Source organism: Dasypus novemcinctus, chromosome 16 (assembly GCF_030445035.2).
Source record: "Dasypus novemcinctus isolate mDasNov1 chromosome 16, mDasNov1.1.hap2, whole genome shotgun sequence".
Taxonomy (NCBI): Eukaryota; Metazoa; Chordata; class Mammalia; order Cingulata; family Dasypodidae; genus Dasypus; species Dasypus novemcinctus.
Window position 1 is genome coordinate 43,304,841 of NC_080688.1, and position 24,245 is coordinate 43,329,085.

Consider the following 24,245-nt stretch of genomic DNA (forward strand, 5'->3'; position numbering starts at 1 on the left):
TATAATATTCTGCAGAAATGGCAAGAGGATATTTTTTCACTACTAAGGGACAGTAATAGTGGGGCATTAGAGGGTATGGGATTTTTCTTTTTGGAGTAATGAAAATGTTCTAAAATTGACTGAGGTGATGACTGCACAATTCCGTGATGAAAATGTGAGCCCCTGAGTATGAAATCTGAATGGATTGTACAAAGCAAGGCGCTGTATAACACAGGGAATCCAGTGATGGATGATGGACTGTGGTTAACAGGACCAATATGAGAATGTTTTCCCCTGAACGATAACAAATATATAATACTAGTATTGGGTGTTAATAATTGGGTGGGTGTATTAGTCGGCCAAAGGGGTGCTGAGGCAAAGTACCAGCAATCTGTTGGCTTTTATAAAAAGTATTTATTTGGCATAAAAGTTTACAGTTACAAGTGCTTAAAGAGTCCAATTCAAGGCACCATAAGGGGTACTTTCTCAGAGAAGTCTGTTGCCACATGTTGACGGAAGATGGCAGGCGATCTCTGCCTGGTCTCTCCTTCCTTCTTCCTCTTAAGCTCCGTGAGCCTGGCTTCTTCCAAACTCAGCTGTAGGCTGACACAGGGCTTGTGTCTCTTCCTGGGGCTTTAGCTGTTTGAACCTTTTCCTTTCTGTCAAGTGATCGGACTGAAATGAACGAGTTCTCTCCTCTTCTATGTCTATGGAGCTCTCTCTCTCTTCCTGTATCTTCTTCTGCGAGTATCCAGTTATAGCCCACCAAGGGTGCAGGGACTCAACCCTGAGTCAAGCCCTACATGTGGTTAAATCAAAGCCCTAATCTTAACAGGAAATTTAATCAAGACATATCAGCTGAATTTAATGCATTCAAAGGGTATTACACCCAGAACAGACCAGTTTAGAAACATAATCTTTCTCTTTCTATCTTAGAACTCATAAATAATATCAAACTGCCACAGTGGGTTAGGAGAAAAATACACCCTATGTAAGATATGGGCTATAGTTAGTAGCAATATTTTGATTATGCTCTTTTCATAGTTTATAACAAATGTTGCACAATGCAAGGTGCTGGTGGTAGGAAATGTATGGGAAACTTGTATGATGTTATGCATATTTGTTTCGTAAATTCACACATTTTACTATGCATTTATTATTTATGTATGTTCATGTATGGATAATATACTTCAATAAAATTTTATTTAAAAAACGTATTTGCATTCAAGGGAAACTTGGGGGTGATGGAACTGTTCTGTATCTTGATTGTACAAGTAGTTATACAAAGCTACACATGAAAAAATTGGGTAGTACTATATATACACAATTGAATGTTTGTAAAATTGGTGAAATCTGAATAAGCTGTGTGGAACACACCAATGTCAATTTCCTGGTTTTGATAGCATACTATAACTATGTAAAAAGTTATCGAAATGTTACTCTTGGATGAGGTTGGGTAGTTTTTCTATCTGCACCTTTCTGTGGATATGTAATTATTTCAAAACAAAAAGTTAAAAATAGAAAAATAACATCAGTAGATTTGCTTGATATATTTACTAAAGTTTTCAACAATATAAATATTTCTAATACATTCATCTTACCATACCATATGTTTCATATTATATAAAATGGATAATGTGCCGAGACAAACTTTTTATGAACTCTTGACTTTTTGGGCATTACGAGCAAAAATCCTCTGATATAAAATGGTTAGAGCAAAGATATATAAACTGGACTCTCCTGGGACCCAACTCTGCTCACCTGGACTCCGTCACCAATATCCTGGAGCAACAGTAACAGCTTCTCAGCTCAGTTCTATCCTTAACCAGCCAACACCACCTAGCGTTTCTTCTTATGTTCTAGGATATTATTTTTTCATTCTCAGGTTCTTAATTATAAACATGGCAATGGTGAACCATGGGCTCTTCATTTGCCTTTTATTTCCTAAGCAATAGCTGAGAATGCATCATGTCCTTTTATTCTCTAACTTTTCTTTAGTGATGATCATTTATTAGAAAGTGATGTGAGCATGAGCCCGCAACTTTCCCTCAGGAGATTTAATTTTTAAATTACTTATTTAACTTTTGGAATAAGTAATACATTCACAGGTTTAAATCAGAATTTTAAAATGGCTTGGAGTGAAGAGCCCCTCTCCCACATTCGATATCCGTGTCCACCCACTTCCTTCCACTTCCCTCAGAGGGGACCACTGTTCATCACATAGCTTCATCCAGAGTGTCAATTTGCACTATGTGAGAAAATTCGACTATATGTTCGCATTGTCTCCTTTTACACCAATGATATCGTATGAGGCATACTGCTCCACAACTTGCTTTAATTTGTTCTTTGAAGAGCTTCCATGTCAACACATAAAGAGCATCCCTGTTGCTTTTTTTCCTTACAAGTGTGTATTGATGGGATGTTTTCCAGAGATTTTTAAAAACTTTCTCAAATACAGATGTTTTGTCAGGGGAATTGCAGTAATGAAATGTTATTCCATGTATGGTCACAACTGAATAGCGGTGAAATAAGTCCCAGTACTCCAGTTCTGTAAAACACTATTCTTGTTCTTCAACACACAGTACACAGTACTCAAGGATCAGGGAACTTATGAGTACATATATCCATGAAAGTAGTGGACTGATGCTTTTGTAACTAATTTAGTTTGCAAAATATCAATGATTGATTCTTCACAAATCCACGTATGATGGAAAGATCCAACTTTATCATCAAGACAGCTAGACTAATTGCAGAATCCTGCCATTATACTATTGTTTCTGAAGTGTGGACAGAATCAGTAATAGAATTAGACTGCAAAATTAAAAAAAAAAAAAAGGAACAATATATAGACACCTTCCTAAGAGCAGACACTTACTGATAGGCTAATAGTGTATCAGGTCCTGTCTTGACCTCTTTACAATAATTATTTCATTTAAAGCCTCACAATAATCTTATGAGATTATACGATTATTATCGTAGTGATGTTACAGCCAAGAAAATGGAGGCAAAGAAGCTTAAGTCATTGCTGTAGCCTATGATGTTAAGTGATACAATTGGTATTTGAACCGTTATTTTCCAAAAACAGAACCCAATTTCTTAGCTCCAATATTGTGCGGCTGTGGTTTGTGCACAGTCTGGAGTCTCATCTGATACATCCTCTAAGTAATGTGGGTTAAAGCTCACATTCTGGCTTCATCATTTACTGGTTATGTTATCTTGAGCATGGTTCTGAATTGCTCTCAGAAGCACTGGGGATAGGTAAATTAGGGCCATTGAGTTTCACTCTGTATCTATTTTGTGCTTTGCTTCCCTTGATGTTCCACAATGTTGCATTGTTGTAAGGATCAAATAACAGAATACACAAAGAAATTAGGTGAGTCTCTTCTCACAACTAAATGCACAATAAGTGAGAACTTAAAAAGTAACAGAAGTGCCATTAGTCACATTTGACTTGCTAAAGAAACTGTAGCTGGACCAGGATTTGGAGGTATAAATGAGACAGAATATCCCTGAAATGCTGTGTGATAGCCTCAACTTTTTGAGACATCAAGGAAACTCAGAAAAGCCAGAGACTAGTATGGTCTCCAAACAACTAGTTTTGGTTGCAAGACACCAAAATGAGACTTATCTATTGACTCATAGTAAGTATGATATGTTCTGAAACACGCTAAAGATCAGAGAAAATACCTGTATCACAAATTTAATTTAACCCATTTTATTGGTCGGGGAAGAAGTAGAGCTAGGGTTTTCTCGGTACTTAAAGTTCAATCTCATTCTCTATGTCTTACCTAGAGGAAATAATATTACTTAAGAAGAAAGTACTTTTAACACAAGTTTTGGTGCTTTCAAAGAAGATTCCAGCCTTTTCAGTAAAAGCTTCATTGAGCTATAATTTACATTTTATACAATTAATCCACTTAAAGTGTACAATTCAATAGGTTTAGTATTTTCACAGAGTTGTGCAACAATCACCACAATTTTAGAATATTTGTATCCCCTCAAAAAGAAACCCATGACAATTAGCAGTCACTCTCCAATTTGCCCATCCACAACACCAGACCCCACTACCCATCCACCCAAACCCTTGGAAACTACTGTGTACTTTGTTTCTATTGATTTGCCTATTCTGAGAATTCATATAAATGGAGTTCTGCAATACACAAACTGTCATGTCTTTCTTTCACTTAGCATAATGTTTTCAAGTGTCTTCTGATAGTATGTATCAGTAATCCATTCCTTTCTGTGGATAAATAATATTCTGTTATATGGATATACCACATTTTGTTTATCCATTCACCAGTTGATGGATACTTGAGTTGCTCCCATTTTTTGGATAGCATGAATAATGCTTCTATGAATATTTATGTACAAGTTTTTGGACACATGATTTCATTGTTCTTGGGTGTATACATAGGATACCTAGAAGTGCATTGCTAAGTCATATGAAATCTCCATGTTTAAATTTCGAGAAGCTGCCATTCTGTTTTCCAAAGTGTCTGCACCATTTTACATTCTTACAAGTTGTACCACTCTTAAAGGTTAATATCACATGTTGGCTCTTGAAAAAATTAGCAGCTTTGTCTTAGCTGCCATTTTACATGAATTAGAGTGACTGCCCCAGCAGCCAGCTTAAGTAATATGGCTACTGAAGCAAAGTATTATCACAAACCACTAAAATGCTTTGTTTAACATTTTGTCACTTTTCTGTTGACAATCCAGTCACACTTGCCATCTAGCCCTTCAGATAGAACACATTTTTCCTCCCTGAACCTTATGCAACAGTGTTCTTGGTGTGAGAAAACAATTCACAGTACCTGCACATTAACTACCCCAATGCTATTGGCTTTAGTCTTTGCATCAGTCAATTTAACTTCTTTCCTGCTGCTTTTACAAACATAACCTCTAGATTCACAGTTATAGTTTGACAAAAAGGAATAAAGAGTGACAAACAACAAAATGGAATCAAAAATAAAATTTGACTTGAAATCATGGTGGGTTTTTTTGTTGTTGTTGTTTATTTATTTCTCTCCCCTCCTCCCCCCCCCCCCAGTTGTCTGTTCTCTGTGTCTATTTGCTGTGTCTTCTTCTTTGTCCACTTTTGTTGTTGTCAGCAGCATGGGAATCTGTGTTTCTTTTTGTTGCATCATCTTGTTGTGTCAGCTCTCCGTGTGTGCAGCACCATTCCTGGGCAGGCTGCACTGTCTTTCGCACTGGGCGGCTCTCCTTACAGGGCACACTTCCTGCACGGGGCTCCCCTACATGGGGGACACCCCTGCGTGGCACGGCACTCCTTGTGCACATCAGCACTGCGCATGGGCCAGCTCCACACGGGTCAAGGAGGCTTGGGGTTTGAACCGCGGACCTCCCATGTGGTAGATGGACTCCCTAACCACTGAGCCAAGTCCGCTTCCCTGAAATCATGTTTTATTATGCTATCCACCACTCAAGAAACTAAAAAGTAAGAAAAGGTAAACCCAACCCAACAGTTGTATTTGTATGTGTACTCTTTGATTATTATTTGTAAAATCTGTAAAATTCGTATCTTCTAAAATTTGAGAAGACATGTTTGACATTAACATGACAATGCAGTCATATTTTTAAAATGGATTGCAAGGTAAGCATATAATTGAATGTCATTTCCTTCATACAATTCAACTTAGGAAGCCATACATTTGTACACTATTTAAATTTTTTTACTATTTCAGGAATTCTTCCTTTAGTGTTGTCTTCAGAATCCACAGCACAGTCAAAGCAGTTGTGCAACTATTTATTGGGTGTCAACTACCTGCAAGGCACTGTGCTAAGCATTCTTTTGGAAGCTATTCTTTTGAATGTGCTCATTTGAGACAAATATTCTTCCATGGATGGTGGATTTTATTTGGGGAAATGGTCAAAAGTTATTCAAAGTCAATTCTGATGGATGAGGTGAGGAAGATCCATCAAGCAAGATGGCATTCTTAACAGTCAAAATTATGTGTGGCTATAAATTTATGAGGCTGATTTTCTCATGTGGTTCATTAACCTGATTTGAAGAAAATTCCAGAAGAGGAGTTCCAGCAACACTTTAAATAATGGCAGTAATGGTGAGGTGTGTGGTGCCAAAGTAACTATTTTGATGGATGGCACACTTTGGATGTATTAGTCCTGGCATGTTTTAAAAACACACTCATTGCTTATGGTCTCACATTACATAGTGCCTAGAAAATATTGGACACAGTAAAAAATTTAGCCATATCCATAGCCAGGATAATTTCATTTTCTAGTGACTGTGCTTTCATCCTTGACAAAGAGAGAACACAACTGACAGCACATGTAGCTTATCCTTTTCTATAGCCAGAAAGTAGCTGGGGTTGAATGTTACCTGTTTTAGCAAAGGAAGCACCACAGGTGAAAACATCACAACCTACAAGTCCCTATACAATGCTTGGCTTAGAGCTCCAGGTGTCATTATTTGTAGTAGTCACAGTCAGAGATCCTGACTGTGTAAGATTAGAACTAGTTTAATAAAGCTTTAAAAGAAAAAAGCATGTTTGAATACTATATATATTGGCTACTTACTGCATTCTGTCTTTCCCAATGTGTCTCGACTTCACTCCACTTGAAATCCTTTCTTTTCTAGCCTTGTCCAAGAATTATAAATACCTAGGTATATTAGAAAATTGCATATATGAAAAATGTATGATTCATTTGTGTAACTAATACACTGATCGAGAGTCACAACCTCACCAGCCTTCTAGAAGCCGTCCCCACTTTTTTAATCAGCACATTCCCAATGGAAGCTGCTGTCCAAATGACTAAGTGAATACTTTTGTCTGTTTTTGAGCTTTTTAAGAAAGGAATCATAGAGTATGTATCTTTTGTGCCTTTTTCCTTTAACTAAACATTTATTCTTGTGAGATTCATCTATATTTTTGCATGTAGTCATAGATTTGTTTATTCCAAATGCTATTTAGTATTCATTATGTGAATATTCCTCAGTATTTATTTATCCATTCTACTAGAGATGGGCATTTGGGTAAATTCCAATTTGGGGTTACTACAAACAATATTGCTATGACTATTTTAGTATATGTGTTTTGGTGACTACATGTTTGTATTTATATTGGGTTTGCAATTAGATGTAGTGGAACCTTGGATTGGAACCTTGCTGAGTCCTAAGACATGCATATGTTCAGCTCTAGTAAATTGCAATGAACAGTTTTTAAAGTGATTGTACAAATGTATACAGTCACCTGCAGTATTTGAGAGCTTTGTTCCATATCTTTGTCAAAACTTTGTGTTTTCCATCTCTTTCTCTTGGTTTCCCCGCCAACCCCTTCCCAAACCCCTAGGCAAGCAAATCTCAGGAAAGTGATACGACAGCCCAAAGCCACAACAACCTGCACATTCCTCTGTTTTATGTATATGAGTTTCATATGGCTGTGTCTTTAGGAAGGGAGGGATTCCCAGAGTGCAGACAAAATGGCTTAGCCAGAAGCAGTGATAAAGAGAATTTGATGTGTATAGAAAATGACACCCCCAGAAGGAGAGGGAGAAGGAGAATACTCATACCAAACTAGAAAGATTTCTCTAGGAAAGGCAAAAAGGTGGGATGCCCAGCAGCTTCTCCAGTAAGTGGCAAAACCCCTGGGAGGAAATGAATGTTGGCAGATGGTACCTGGGTCAGGCTTTAAGAAATAGTCTGATGTTTCCAACCACAGAGAACCAATAAATATGAACTGCGATGCTGACCAGGACAATAGACATCTCAAGATAAACCTGTGCAGACAAATACCTAAAGAACAACGTAGGGCCCTTTCCTGAAGTCACAGCTTATCATAAACCTCATAGAACCTCCAAACTGCTACAGAAAGGTGAAAGAACCTCGAAGAACACTGAGATTTAAAAAAACCATTTGGCCTGGTAGGATGGGGAATCTGAAATAAAGATTGACTCTTTCTTACCTGGCACTCCATGGAAGTAGAAAACCTGGATATTAATTTCTTTGTCCACCTCAACTCCCAGCAGAGTGACTTGAACATACTAGATACTCAAAAATTATTTATTGGGTAATGAATGAATGGGTGGATGACAAGTAAGGTAAGATCTAAAACTGCTTTAAACTCAATCATGAGAAATGCTGCTACTACAGGTTATCTCTTCATCTCTTAGTATTGGGGATAAAGGTGATAAAGAAGGGGTCATGATTGCTCACAGAATTGACATCACCTCCATAGAATGGAAAACTACACCAGGATGGTTCACTTATTTCCTAGACTCTGATGCTATTAAAGGTCTTTAGATGCTTTGTTTCATCCTTCTGTGATAGCTGTGCTGGGGTGATGACATTTCATCTTGAATGTCTAGAGGCTTGTTAGCAGAGACCATGTCACCGCCAGGGATCACAGCATTTTTGTGCTCGGTCCTTAGGGCACTGATCTTGGCTGTACAGCTGGATGCAGCAGTGGATGCCACATGGTCTAACATGACAAGCAGCTGGATCTCCAGCCAACAGGCAGGGAGTTATTTTCCTGAAATGAATGGCAGTTTTCAGAGCAGAATGTGTGTTGGTTTTTTCTTCCCCTGTTGTTACTGAAATCAGCTCAACTTCAGCAATCACAGAGATCCAAAGAGAGCAGAAGAGAAAAGGGTATCTTATTTTGCAGCATAAAACTAATGTGTTGTCTGGTTGGTTTAGAGCAAGTGGAGATGCCTCATCCATTTCTGCTAACTTGACCTGAGGCTGGATTGAGTACAGTGCCAGGACAGAGATAGAGAAGAAAGGCTAAGCACCCAAGAACACAAGTAAGCAATTTACAAGCAAAATTGTATACATACTCAATGTGAGCAAAATTGTCAATATATCATACATTTCACTCTTTTAAGGAGGTCTCTTTGTTGGAGGACAATCCCTCTGTCCCAGAAAGCTGTAAATCTTGAAGTGAGAAATAGAATAATAGCAGGCTTTAGACCAATGTTTTCTCTGAGACTTAATACTACCAAGGAAATGACAACTTCATTTCTTGCCAAAATAGATGTTTGCCTGTTCTCAATTTGAGCAGTACTTTTGGTTGGCAGTTTTAGGGACATCTCCTTTATATCTGAAAAGAAGTAAAATATTAGCTAGTCAGGAAGCATTTCCCACCCCTACCCCTCCTTTTTGTTAGTGGCTTGTGGCACTTTAAGCCAACAGGGGAAAAATGCATAGCATACTTTAACTTTATGTCTGAGTGAACCTTTTGAAACATTGTTCTTCAAAAAGTATTTCAACGTTCATGTTTTTTCACGCCAAGTGACAGCTAAATGAGCAAATATGTTGTAAGGATTGTTTCTTAAGTAAAATATTTGATATTTTAGAGTTCATTTATACGAAGCCATTAAAATTTGATGAGAAGGTCAAGAAGACGCAAATATCACATGGAATGCTTACTTTATAGTTGTGGACATAGAGCAATGACTTCTAGTCTTGTATCTAATGAGGTCTCAGATATTTGAAATGTCAAACAATAAATGGGAGCAAAAGAACCGTAAGTCTAACTAAGACTGGACAACCCCAGTGGACAATAGAATATTGGATATGGGAAGTTGCTCTTCTATTTCATTATGGGAAAGATGGAGAGAAGAAGTAAATAGCAGAGACCTGAAAACTAATGAAAATTCTGACCTGGTATCATGGGGGTAGGTCTGAAAAGATATAATATTTTTGGTAGTAAAAGAGGAGGGTCTCAAGTCACATTTGGACCTTTAAATCCTTATAACCCTAAACATAGAGTCCATACTGAGGAAAATTTAGCAAAATAATAATTTCTTACTGTTAACCAGTTCACCATAGGTGATGCACATAACCCAGTCAATTGGTGATTTGCATCCCTCTTGGCTTTCAAAATCACTTCAGGAATGGTATGTGAACTAAGGCTATCCAAGACAAGTAAATGTCAGGAGGATTCCAGAAATTCCAGGAGAATTGCTTCCTTTTCCCGATTGTAACCCTAGGGGGAAAAAAGTATATATGTATATATATAAATCCTCAGGATTTATTGGCAGCCATCTTGTGACCTTGAGAAGAGAGAATGTCCAAAATTGGAGTCAAAATGAGAGATCTAAAGTTGAGAAAGAAACAAAGAAACTGGATCATGCTCACATTAATTGAATCCCGGTTCATACTATACCCAAATCCAGCTGTGCCAGTTCTTTTTGCCAGTTTGTTTAAATATTGCAACTAAAAGAACACTAATTAGTACTATCCAGTATAGTTGGTACAGCTCACACTCTCTGGACCAGTACTGTTCAAAGAACTTTCTGTGATAATGGAAATATCTTCACTGTTTGATATAGTAGTCACTAGACTGCTAGACACTTGTGGTTATTGAGCATTGAAATGAGGCAATTATGACTGAATTTTTATTTTATTTTATTTAAATTTCAATAGCACATGTAAATGAATCCATTCTCACTGTATACTTCTTGATGCACACTTACTCCATCTTGGAAGTCATTTTATGCATACTCCCCAGTCTTTGTGCATTTTGCCCTTATCTGCATACTCCCCAGTCTTTGTGCATTTTGCCCTTATCTCCATAAACACAAGGGTCATTGCTTTCCTACACTCCATTTCATCAACTAGCTTCACCTTTCCTTTTTTTATTTTCCATTGGGAATTTTTTTTTCAATTAGAGAAGTTGCATGTTTATAGAAAATTCATGCATACAGTACAGTTATACCACCCTATTATTAATGCCTTGAAACACTGTGGTACATTTGTTACAGTTCATGAAAGAACAGTTTAATAATTGTACTATTAACTACAGCACCTTTCCTATTAAAAATAAAGTGCTCTGTTTATTATATCACTTCTTTCTTTATTAGATATTTAAACATATATTTTTAGCTGTACTACTTTTAAAAATTATTATGATTATTTTTGCTTTTGTTACTTCTCTGGATAGAGAATAGCATAGGTTATTTGCATAACCTTATTTGCATTATATTGAAACACCCATAATTAAATAATTGAAGAGAAGAATTAATGTGGCTGAAGAACAAAATAGTGAGGTGGGAGCCTGAGCTGGGTGTCTTTCCAGAGTGAGATAAAGACATATAAATCGTGAAAAAATGATTAAGATGATGTATTAGTCAGCCAAAGAGGTGCTGATGCAAAATATGAGGAATTGGTTGGTTTATATAAAGGTTATTTATTTCGGGTAGGAGTTTACAGATACTAGGCCATAAAGCATAAGTTACTACCCTCACCAAAGTCTACTTTCACGTGTTAGAGCAAGATGGCTGCTGATGTCTATAAGGCTTCAGGCTTCCTGGGTTCCTCCCTTCCAGGGTCTTGCTTCTCTCTGGGTTCAAGGTGCCTTTCTTCCTGGGGTTTGCTTCTCTTTCTTCTATATGCTTAACTTCAGCATCAAACTCCAACATTAAGAACCCTCAACTCTGCCCTTTGCCATGCCTTTTATCTGTGAGTCCCCACCCACCAAGGGGTGGGAACTCAACGCCCTAATGATGTGACCCAATCAAAGCCCTAATCATGACTCAATCATGCCCAGGTACAGACCAGATCACAAACATAAGCCAATATTTAATTTTGGAATTCATGACCATATCAAACTGCTACAGATGTGTATTAGAATATTTATAGGTGAGATGAAATGATATTTGAAATTTGCTTTAAAATTCTCAGAAAGAAGAAGAAAGGGAGGGAGGAAGGAGGGAGGAAGGGAGGAAACTTAGAAACAGGGGGGATAGATGAAACAAGAGTCCCCAGATATTGACAATTATTGATGAGTGTTGGAAGTTCATTATTCTATTCTCTTGTCTTTGAGTAATTTTATGTTGTTAATGAAATTATTTTTAAGTAATGATATTCTAAATATTAATAAATATATCTTAGTGACAACAATGCAATAAAGTAAAATCAATTAGAGAATATTGTCCCAAAACCTAGACTATATATATATATATATATATATATATACATATAATGACAGAAATTTTGTTTTTTCTGAAAAACATGCTTGTCCTTTTTTCATTAATCTGGTTTTCATTATTTTTATTCCTTCTTTCTATAATCATTTTAAACATTCTTTATAATACTATGTATCATATTATTCTTTGTCTCAAATTCTTGGGGTTTGAGGTGCTGCTAACTGTGCCTTAGGGTGGAGCATTTCTCTTGCAGTTTGCAATAATTGGAAATTGAGCTCAACTTTTCAGTGGTTCTGCCTGGAGGTCTTAAGCACTCTGGGTTGTGGAGGTGTCCATAGGGAGCAGTTTGAATTTGGTTCTACCTGCATGCCGAGTTGGATTCTGCCACACTGGGGAATATGAGTTCCAGCCCCCTCACCTGCATGGGACACAGGCTTGGGTTTTTCATTTCTCCAAGTACATTTTTATGACTATCCGAATAGCTTTGAGGTTGGGTTCTCTGTGATTTCTGGAGATTCTTTCTTGTTTCAATTATATAGCTTGGAACATGTGGTTTGCAACTAGGACCCATGAGTGACATATCCACTTCTAGCCCTTGGTACACTTCAAGAGCCTCTACTTTCCTGGGTGGAGTCAGCTCCATTTTCAAGGTTTAACCCTTTGAAGGTTACACATTCATGGAGTGGTCTCAGTTCTAGTTCCACAGGGAGCTAGGATCTGTCTTCAGTCCACTGCGTTATTGAAATCCTACTCGAAATTCTATGGGGTCAGCATAGCATTATTGTGCACTTTTACATATATGGCCCAGAGTTCCCTTGATATTTCTGACACTTGGGTTTTCTCTCTTTGTTTTGAGCTTGAGCTCAATTTTATGTGCAAGGATTTATATTTTATTCAGGATTGTCAAAGGCTGACAAGGTGTTCTTCTGAGAAAGAATGTTTCTATGTACAAGTTCTTCAAAAGTATTAAGGAAAAAGTATTTCTTGATATAGAGGACAGAAAAAGAAGGAAAATTCTTAAATCATTTTAAAACTTAGCATTACCTAGATTCTAAAACAAATGAGAACAACAAAAAGTAATATAAACCCAGACATGAACACACACACATGCATAAAATAGTTTCCATATTTCGCATAAGGTTTGCTGCAGCGCAGCTAGGGTCCAGAGATTCTTAACCACCTATGGCTGCCAGTTATACTGAGGTAAAATCAATTTTACTTTCTGTGCTACAGAACTTTTACTTTCTGTACAACAAAGAAACTTTGTAAATGAAATCTTAACATTTTGGGTCATTTTCAGTTTTTTTCTTTGTTGTTTTTTAATAATTTTTTACATCAGGACATTTTATGTGACAACTGCCAAAAAAGGATCATAAGTACTTTAAAGAAATAAACACTTTACTCCTTGGTTAAAGTAATAATTATTATATAGAGAGAAATTAATACAGAAGAGGAATGATAGTTCAACAATAAGAAATATTAAATAACATGATTATATTAATAAAAATTATATAAAATAAACACATAAAACTCAAAAAAAGTATTTGATAAAGTTAACAACCCACTTTTAATAAAAACTCTAAATTAGGAATAGAAGAAAACATCCTTAACCCAATAAAGGGTAGTTATCAAAAATCTACAAAAACCTCATTTTTAATGATAAAATATTATAAACATCCTCATTGAAAATGTCAGGCACACAATATTTTGGCTGCTATCATTAAGTTTATCAATGCTAGTAGAGTTCCTAGCCAAAGAAATAAGAAAAGAAAAAAAATGTGGAAATTTATATGAAAGGAAGAGATGAAGCTAATGTTAATTTAGATGATATAAGTTTCTGGCTAAATATACAACTGAAAAATAGACATGCTCAGAAACAAGTTCAACTTAGATCAAAGTATTCCTAAAAAGCAGCAATAACCAATTAGAATTTCAGCCAAAGAAAAAAGAAGGATCCATTCAGAAAGCAATACAACCATAAAATGTCTATGAATGAACCTAACAATAAATAGCAATGTACATGGTGACTATTTTAAAACTTTACTACAGAATACTGTAATAATAATAATAAAAATAATAAGCATTTACTGAGTGCTTATTATATACCATTTAAGAATTTTAAATGTCTGAATCTATTTAATCCTTATAACGGCCTTGGGAGGCAAATGCAGTGATTACCCAATATTGCAGATGAGAAAAGACAGAAGGTAATTAACTTACCTTCAGCACACATTGAGTAAATGATTGAGCAGGAATTCAAATCCAAACAAAATTTTAAACATATTAGGAATATCTCTTTGATATTAACAAGGCCACTACACTCTAGTGTCTGAATAGACATAACTTGTCCTTGGATGTCATGAAAGCTGATTCCAATGTTTATCTAAAAGGGAAAAATGCTAAAGAATAGCCAAGAGAATGCACACGAAGAAAAATAAGATAGAATTGCCCTTATAGCTACCAAAGCACACTAGAAAACTACAGTAATTAAAACAAAGTATAATAATAGAAAAAAAAGTAAAAAGAATGGAGTCTAGAAAATGGCCCTTAAATACGTTGAAATTTCATTTACAAAAAGTAGAATTTCAGCTCAGTTGATAAAAGTTCATATTCAAACATATTAATAAATATGTACCTATTATTGACAACCAGCAGGGGTGTATTAGTCAGGGTCCTCTAGGGAAACAGAATCAATAAGAGCTATCTGTCAATAGTATGAGGTTTTATAGGAGTCTCTCATGTGGCTGTAGGGATGCACAAGTCAAGGTTCTGCAGGCAGGCTGCAAACCAGGAGCTCCCATGAAAGTCCAATGAAGGTCCTTGATGAATTTCTGGGAGATGCTGGCTGTCCAAAGATGAGCTGGGAAATTCTCTCTGAATGCTGAAATCACTTCTCCTTTTAAGGCATTCAACTGATTGGATAAATCTTCACTGTCAGTCATTGCTGATGGCCATCTCCCTGACTGATTGTAGATGTAATCAGCTATTTATGCAGTAAACTCACCATTGACTAAAGTCCATAAATGTCCTTGTATTACAGTTAACTCAGTGCTTGCTTGACCAAACAACTGAACACAATTACCTGGTCAATTTGACACATTAGCCTAATCATCACAACAGGAAAAAACAAGTTTGAACTCTGCTTCATCCATCCATAAAAATCTGTGTATCAAGGAACTAAATATAAACAAATAATATTAAATTTTAAAAATATTTATAGATACTTTTTCATGTTCCTGGTGAAAGGAAGGCCTTTCAAAGGAGACATCATGTAGAGATGCCATAAATGAAAGCTGATGGGTGTGATAACCACAATGGATTAGCTTTGTCCATTTTGAATTTTATAAAAAGCAATTATACAATCTGTATTCCTCTGTATCTGACTTTTTTTGTTAAATATCATCTATAAGTTCAATCCATTTTCTTTGTGCAGAATAATTCATTTATTCTCATATCTCATGTTCTCTTAGCATACAAACAAATCAGTTTTATTATGCATTATTTTGCTGATGGATAGTTTGGATTGTAAGCATCTATGGCTATTACAAATAATATTGCTAATAACATTCTTGTGTGTCTGTGCAATACTGTTGAATGTGTGCATGTGTGTGTATACATCCATATATACACATCTAGGTGTGGAATCAGTGGTTCGTAGGGTACCTTTAGTTAATATGACCAATTTTTAAAAGTGGTTGTACAAATTTATATACCTCCCAGTAGTGTATGAGTGGACCAATTCCTCCCCAGTATTTTGTGTTATCCTATTCCAGTTTTAATTTGCATTTCCTTGATGACTAATATGATTAAAACTTAATTTTTTAACTTTTGAATTTAGGCTTTAAGTACATCTAGAACTGACTTTTGTACATGGCATGATATAGGCTTCAGTATTTTCTCCCAAACACATATCAAATTAGTCCAAAACCATTTATTGATGGCTATAAAATTTTTGTATTTATTCTTTATTAGATTAGGAAGGTTTTCTTTAATTTCTTTTGTTGTTATTTTTTTAAATTAGGGAAGTTGTATATTTACAGAATAATCATGCCTAAAATACAGGATTCCCATATACCATTTCTCTTTGAAAGATTTATTAACTTATTTTTCCCCCTTCCCCTCCTCCCACCCTGCTGTTTTTGCTGTCTGTGTTGTCTTCTCTTCTCATTTTCTCTCCTCTATGATTCACCAGGATTCAATACAGAGTCCTCTGATGTGGGGAGAGGTTCCCTGTCAATTGCACCACCTCAATTCCTGGTTTCTGCTGCACTTCACCTTGACTCTCCCCTTGTCTCTCTCTTGATGTGTCATCATCTTGCTGCGTGACTCACTTGCACAGGCACTGGCTCACCACACAGGCACTCATGCAGGCACTGGCTCACCATGCGGGCACTTGCACTCACCACACGGGCACTTGTGCAGGCACTGGCTCACCACACAAGCACTCACTCAGGCACTGACTTGCTGTGAGGGCACTTTTTCTCTTCTTCTTTTACACCAGGAGGCCCCAGGGGTTGAACCCAGGTCCTCTCATATGGTAGGTGGATGTCCCATCACTTGAGCCACATCTGCTTCCCTCCCATATACTATTAAACCACCAAAACTTTGCATTGGTGTGGTACATTTGTTACAATTGATAGTAATTACAATTTTTAAAATTATTCTACTTTTAACAGTAGGTAACTTTGTTAACAAGTGATGAGAAAGATTACTAAAATAGTACTATTAAGCATCATCCATAGTTTACCTTAGGTATATTTTTCCATTTATTAATACCATGTATCCGTATCATTTGTTATAATTCCAAAAGAATATTCTTGTACTCTTAACTACTGTCTATTTTCAAAAATAGGGTTCACTGTGTTATACAGTCTTGTGTTTTATTGTTTAATTTTTTTCTAGTTTCCCCTTTTAGCCACATTTACCTATATAATTCAGTGCTGATAAGTAACATACAATAATGTACTACCATCACTGCAATTCATTTCCAGATTTTTTATGATTAAACTAAATAGAAATTCCATTCAAATAAAGTATCAATTCCCCATTCTCTACCCCCATTCTATGCCCATAGTAACCTATATTCTAGATTTTATCTCTATGTGTTTGCTTTTATAGTTTGTTCATATCAGTGATATCATACAGTATTTGTGCTTTTATTTCTGGCTAATTTCAGTCAGCATAATGTCCTCAAGATTTACCCATATTGTCACATGTATCAAGACTTTGTTTTTTACTGTTGAGTAATATTCCATTATATGTATATACCACATTTTTTAAAACCACTCTTTGGTTGATGGACACTTGGGCTGCTTCCATCTTTTAGCAATTGTGATTAATACTACCCTGAGCACTGGTGTGCAAATATCTGTTTGAGTCCCTGCTTTCAATTTTTCTGGGTATACACCTAATAGCAGCATTGCCAAATCATATGGTATTTCCATACTTAGTTTCCTGATGAAATCTAGTTTGCTTCTATAGAAGCTGCACCATTTTACATCCCCATAAGCAATGAATGAGTGCTCCTATTTTCCACATCCTCTCCAATGCTTCCTGTTTTCTGTTTTCTTTTTTTTTAATAGTAGCTATTCCAGTGGGTGTGAAAAGATATCTCCTTGTGGTTTTGATTTGCATTTCCCTGATAGCTAATGATGTTGAGCATTTTTAATGTGTTTTTGGCCATTTTGCATATCGTCTTTGGAAAAATGTCTATTCAAGTATTCTGCCCATTTTTTAATTGGGTTGCTTGTCTTTTTATTGTTGAATTGTAGGGTTTCTTTATATAATCTGGATATTAAATTCTTACTCAATATGTGGTTTCCAAATAGTTTTTCCCATTGGGTTTCTCACTTTCATGACAGTTTTTTTAATGCATAAAATTTTTAATTTGGAGGAAGTTCCATTTATGTATTTTTTCTTTCCTTGCTTGATTTTTGGGTATAAAGTCTATGAAACCATTGTTAACACAAGATTCTGAAGATGCTTCCCTACCATTTCTTCTATGAGTTTTATAGTCCTGGTTCTTATACTTATATCTTTGATCCATTTTAAGTTAATTTTTTTTTCCTATGGTATAAGAGAAGGGTGCTCATTCATTCTTTTTCGTGTGGATATCCAGTTCTCCCCTCACCAGTTGTGGAAGACATGATTCTTTCCCAATTGAGTAGACTTGGCAACCTTGTCAAAAATGAATTGGCCATATGTATGAGGGTCATATGTCATGCTATTTTGACCAGTGTAGCTTTGTGAAATTCTCCAACTTCATTCTTCTTTTTCAATATGTTTAAAGCTATTTGGGGTCCTTTCCCATACCCTTCCAAAAATGTTCGATAATTGGCTTTTCCAACGTAGGCTGTTGGTATTTTCATTGTGATTGCATTGAATATAGAAATTATTTGGGGAAGAATTGACATCTTAATGATAGTTTTCCATTCCATGAGGACAGAATGTCTTTCCATTTATTTAACTCTTCTTTGATTTCTTTTAGCAATGTTTTGTGGTTTTCTGAGTACAATTCCTTTACATCTTTGGTTAAATTTATTCCTAGATATTTGATTCTTTCAGTTACTATTGTAAATGGAGTTTTAAAAATTTCCTCCTCAGCTTGCTCATTTTCATGTAAAGAAACACTATTGATCTTGTCCTGGGCTACTTTGCTGAATTCATTTATTAGCTCTAGTAACCTTGTTGTCAATATTTCAGTACTTTCTATACATAGGATCATGTCACCTGCAAATAGGGAAAATTTTAACTTCTTATTTTCCAATTTGGATGTCCTTAATTTCTTTTTCTTGCCTAATTGCTTTGGATAGAATTTGCAGTACAATGTTGAATAACAGTGGTGATAGTGGTCATCCTTGCCTTGTTCCAGATCTTAAAGGGAAATCTTTCAGTCTTTCACCATTGAGTATGATGTTAGCTGTGGATTTTTCATATATGCCCTTAATATCATGCTGAGTAAGTTCTTTTTATTGCTATTTGTCTAAGTGTTGTTATCAGGAAAGAACTGGATCTTGTCAAATGCCTTTTCTGCATCCATTGAGATTGTGGTATAGTAAATGAATTCATTTTCTTATGTATCTTACCCATGCATACCTGGGATAAAACCCACTTGATCATGCTATGTAATTTTTTAATCTGCTATTAGACTCTATTTGCAAGTATTTTGTTGAGGATTTTTGCTTCTATGTTCATAAGAGAAATTGGTCTGTAATTTTCTTTACTTGTAGTATTTTTATTTGGCATGGATATTAGGATGATGTTCTCATAGAATGAGGTAGCATTCCCTCCTCTTCAATTTTTTGGAAGAGTTTGAGCAGGATTGGTATTAATTCTTTTTGGAATGATTAGCAGAATTTACTTGTGAAGCCAACTGTTCGTGGGCTTTTCTTTGTTAGGAGTTTTGATGACTGATTCGATCTCCTTAGTTACAATTGGTCTGTTGAGGTCTTCTACTTCTTTTAGAGTCAGTGTAGGTTGGCCATGTGTTTCTAGGAATGTGTTCATTTCATCTAAGTTGTCTAATTTTTGGCATACAATTGTTCTTAGTATCCTCTTATGATTACTTTTTATTTCTGTGGGGTCAGTAATAAAGTCGTCCCCACCCACCCCCCCTTCATTTCTGATTTCATTTATTTGCATCTTCTTGGCTTATTTTCTTTGTAAGTGTAGCTACAGGTTTGTCAATTTTTTTTATCTTTTAAAAGAACCAATTTTGGTTCTCTCTATTGTTTTTTAATTCTCAGTCTCAAATCTAAGAGTTTGCCTCTTGGGTAAAGACAATTAAAACTATATGCATCTCTGAAATCCTCAACCAGGATGAAATAGTTATGTTTCAATAACTCATTTTTCTATAGTAGCTATAAATGTAGTAGGTGATCTAAGTGGTTTGGCTTATATTTTACCATGGTCTTAAATTATTTCTCTCTAAGCACATGTTCTTTCATCATTTTAACACTATATCTTCATCCATGCCCATGTTAGTTTTAAGTGGATTATTTGCAATAATGATTAGAGGTCTTTTTTCAGAGACTTAACTGCACTGAAAATGAAACAAAAGCTAACATAAACAATAAAGTATTCCTAAAACCAGCTCTTATACAGTCATCTATACAAATGGCTGTTTTTAAAACTGAATTCATGTATGGTAACTCCACTATTTTCCTTTTGTGTCAGTGTGAATTATAGCTTGATAAATCTATTAAAAATTAATGTATCTTGGATGCTAGTTTCTGTAATTCACCCTAGAAGGGAAAAATACAATTTTCATGACTAAAAAAGGAATGATATTATGGGACTATTTCCAATGACGAGATATTACCTATAATATAGTATTTTTCTTTCACTGAAAGCCATTAAGATTGCAGTCATTCTGTTGTTTACTTTTTCTAGTTCCAGAATTGTCTTTTAGATGTATGTATGAATGTATGTATCTATGATGACACATACAGACAGACAGACAGACATTATTTCTGGAATACCTAACTATAGGAATAAACAATAAACCATGAAACTTGAAAGAATACTTCTCATTCTGTTACGGACATAAGCCATGGTGCATGAAATGGTTGTGAAAACTCTTAGACCTCTACATTGCTTTTTAAAAATCATTCTACTTCTGTCCCCCTATAAAAACCCTTCTTCTCTGGGACACATGTATTTTGCCTATACCACCATTTGCTTCTTCTTATCCTTTTCATCAGAAGCCCTTTTCATAATACCTTCCCAATGTTACCCCCTTCTCTTAAATTTATCAAGGAATTTGAGTCCCAATGCATTCTCTCTCCCAGGTATCCTTTCATTTTCCCCTTTATTTTCTCTCTGTAAATGCAAATAACAATTTCTGACACCAATTACTGTGAAGATTAAATCCAACAATTATAGTTGACATTTGTATCGGCTTTACAGGTTTTAAACTTTATTCACATCCATTATCTAATTTGGCTTTTATAATCTCATGGTTTTTTCTTTTGTTTTGCTTTTTGTTTTTCATTTTTTGTTTTAAAGAGGGAGAAGCAGGCTCAGAGAAGTAAAGCAATTCCCCCGGACTCCACATCTTGGAGTCAGGTTTGAGTACAAGAGGGTGTCTGCTCCACTGCACTCAAAATTCCTCAAAGAATGATCCTGTACAAATCAATAAGGGTCAACTTACTTTTCTGTCACTTTGGTCATAATATTTGACTTAGGGATTTCCAATTCTAGTTTTCTTCTCACTCTGATTATGGGAATTGCAATAGAGTAAGAGCTAGAAAGTCATGAATTTTCCATGTGTAAAATGCTGTATATTGCATGTTTCAGATAAAGTATATAAGCCAGGTTCAGGGATAAAGGACATAAACTTTCATGGTGCAGGTAAGAGTAGCCTTAAAATCGTCCATTTATTCATTATGCATGTATTTATTGGGCATTTTACTATATACAGCCACAGAACTTTGAGGATATTCTATGAATAAGACATGATCTCTGCCCTTAGGAAGCTAATTTTTAATGTAATGAACTGCATTCTGTTTGAGTAACAAAAGCATCAAGAGATCAATAGCTTTGTCTTTTTTTTTTAAGATTTATTTATTTATTTATTTATCTTGCCTTCCCTCCCGCCCCAGTTGTCTGTTCTCTGTGTCTATTCGTTGCGTGTTCTTCTTTGTCCACTTCTGTTGTCAGCGGCATGGGAATCTGTGTTTCCTTTTTTTGTTGCATCATCTTGTTGTGTCAGCTCTCCGTGTGTGCGGCGCCATTCCTGGGCAGGTTGCACTTTCTTTCATGCTGAGGTGGCATCCTTACGGGGCACACTCCTTGTGCGTGGGGCTCCCCTACACGGGGACACCCCTGCGTGGCAGGGCACTCCTTATGCAATGGCTTTGTCTTAATAAGCACACATGTGTAGTATTTATCTCAGTGCCTGGTACACAGTAGACATCTGTTAATATTTATTAAATTAATTAAGGAATACAGCAGTTCTAAAGTGTGGTCCAATGTCTGCTGGAGGTCCATGACTGCTATTCTGAGGAGTCTGTACAGTAAAATTATTTTCATAAAGCTAAAAGATTTTTGCCTGTTTCACTCTCATTCCCTTCCGAAGGGACAATGGACTTTTCCAGAGGCTTTCGGTTATATGATGATGTCCTGTCTGATGGAATGAAATGTGTACTTGTGTACTCTTGCACTTTAAAACAGGCTCAATTTTAATTTCTAACACTGTAAATGTAGATATATACAATCCACACTAACAAAAGCTTTTTGGGGTACTGAAATTTTTTAAGAATACCAACAGGTCCAAAAAGAAAAAAAAAAGTGAACATTACCTTAGTAATAATTTAAAAATCTTTCAAATTCAAGAAATATTTTTGCTGTGCCAGGGTGGGTAAGTGGTAAGAGAAAAATCGAGGATTCACTTTGAATTGAAATTCATCAGTGTCTCATACACTGGTCTCAAGTGCTAAGCCAGATATGCCTCACTTACCACTTCACCACTATCCTTCCCTTCCCCTTCCCTTCCCTTGGGTAAGTATTCCTGCATCAGAGGTTCTACATCTGATGTATGGATATAGTATCAGTACTGTGTGATAAGCTGCATTCCCAATAAATATAAGCTGCTCTTGTTCTTTTGTTCTCTATCCAGTGTGTTACGTTGTTTTTTCTGTTGTCGTTAATAAAGTTATATCTAAACACAGTGGAGAAATGCTTGGGTTACACATAACTCTTACTTAGCAATATCCTGATACTCAAATTAAATGAATCTCCGTCAGCCAGGATTTCTCAGGGCCTACATGAAGGCTCTTAAAATGATTGGAAATAAGCTGAGCAAAACCTTACTAAGAACCCATCAAACTGAATATATCTGAAAAATAATGAGAAGTGTTTGTCAAATGCATAACACATTCAGAACCTTGATAAAGTCAGTTTGCAATTTTTAGTATAAAGATTTTTTTCTTGGGTTTTTGCAGGTGAAAAAACATTAAATTCCTCTTGCTGCTGCTGCCTCGTGGCTGTGGAAGACAGTCTATGTAATAACAGGTTACCCTCTAAAAGGGATTCTGTTCACTTGTTTTCCCCAAATGTATATTACTATGAAACTCTTTTTATGTTCAAAGGCAACTTAAAGAAGCACCTGGAGATATCCAAATTTTCATTTGACATGTCTATCTTCAAAATGAATTTTGTCTCCATCAAGAATTTTTTTTTTAATTATAAAGAAGCTTTATATCTCTCTTGGTCATTTCTCAAAAATTGATCCTATTTTGGGAATATTTGAAATTTAAATCTTTACACATTATGAATTACATGGGCATGATGGATTTTTAATGTGACTGAACAGATGAAAATTAACCACATACATCCATGAAGAGTGTGCTGATTTCAGTAAACTTGAGTTGCAAAGTCCATCATTTATGATAAAGAGATTGATGGTCTAATATTTTTGAAAATTCTGTGTGATTGAAAGGAATATGCTCTAGTAACTTCTCAAGGGAAAATGCATAAATAGGTGACACATTTAAAAAATATTCTTTCAGGCTAAACTGATCCAATCCTTTCTCAAGAGGTAAAATCAAGCAAATAAATAGGCAACAACAGCAACAAAAACATGTTGAAGATCAACTTTTGAATTCTAGAAGCTGGTTTTGCTCCAAGAGTTATCTGTAAATTTAGGGCTTGTTAAGGACAGACCAAATATAAGTGCCAAGATTCCACATCGAAGGGATACATTGGAGTGAACCTGAACTTGCCAAGGATATCTATCAAAAATTTCTAAAATGTGTCCCTTAGAAATTTGGACTCTGGAGAATATTCACAAAAAAAAAAAAAAAAAATCACAAAACTGTTCCATGCTCAGATAAGTTAGGGAACTACTCAACACTGGAATCCCCCTTATAGACTTTTACCATGCATGTTAGTCTGTCAAGGACTCTGAAATCCCCTCCAAGGAAGAATTCTGTTCAATTTTATGTAATCAACATGTCCTCAAATTTGTGTAACTGTGGATCCTTTTGTAATGTCATTTCTACTAAACATCCCTGCAATTCATGTTCTGGAGAACACATTTTCAGAAACGCTGACTCAGGATAAGCCTTCTCCTTTGGGGCCACTGCCAAGAGGAGAGGATTCAGCTGGCTCTGCCCCCGGGTAATTGTCTGAACTAACCAGCTCTGTAAGTGCCATTCACCTCAATTCTGTATCACTTGCCTCTCCTTGGCTTGTGTGGCACAAATGTCCTTCTGGTTCCCTGATCTCAAGAACGTCTCTATGGTAATTTCTGCCTTGATTTCTTAGAGCATTTGTAACATTTCATACTAAAGTAATTTGTGTGGTGAGTCACTGCCTGGATGAAACAGATAATAAATCATATTATTTTAAACCTG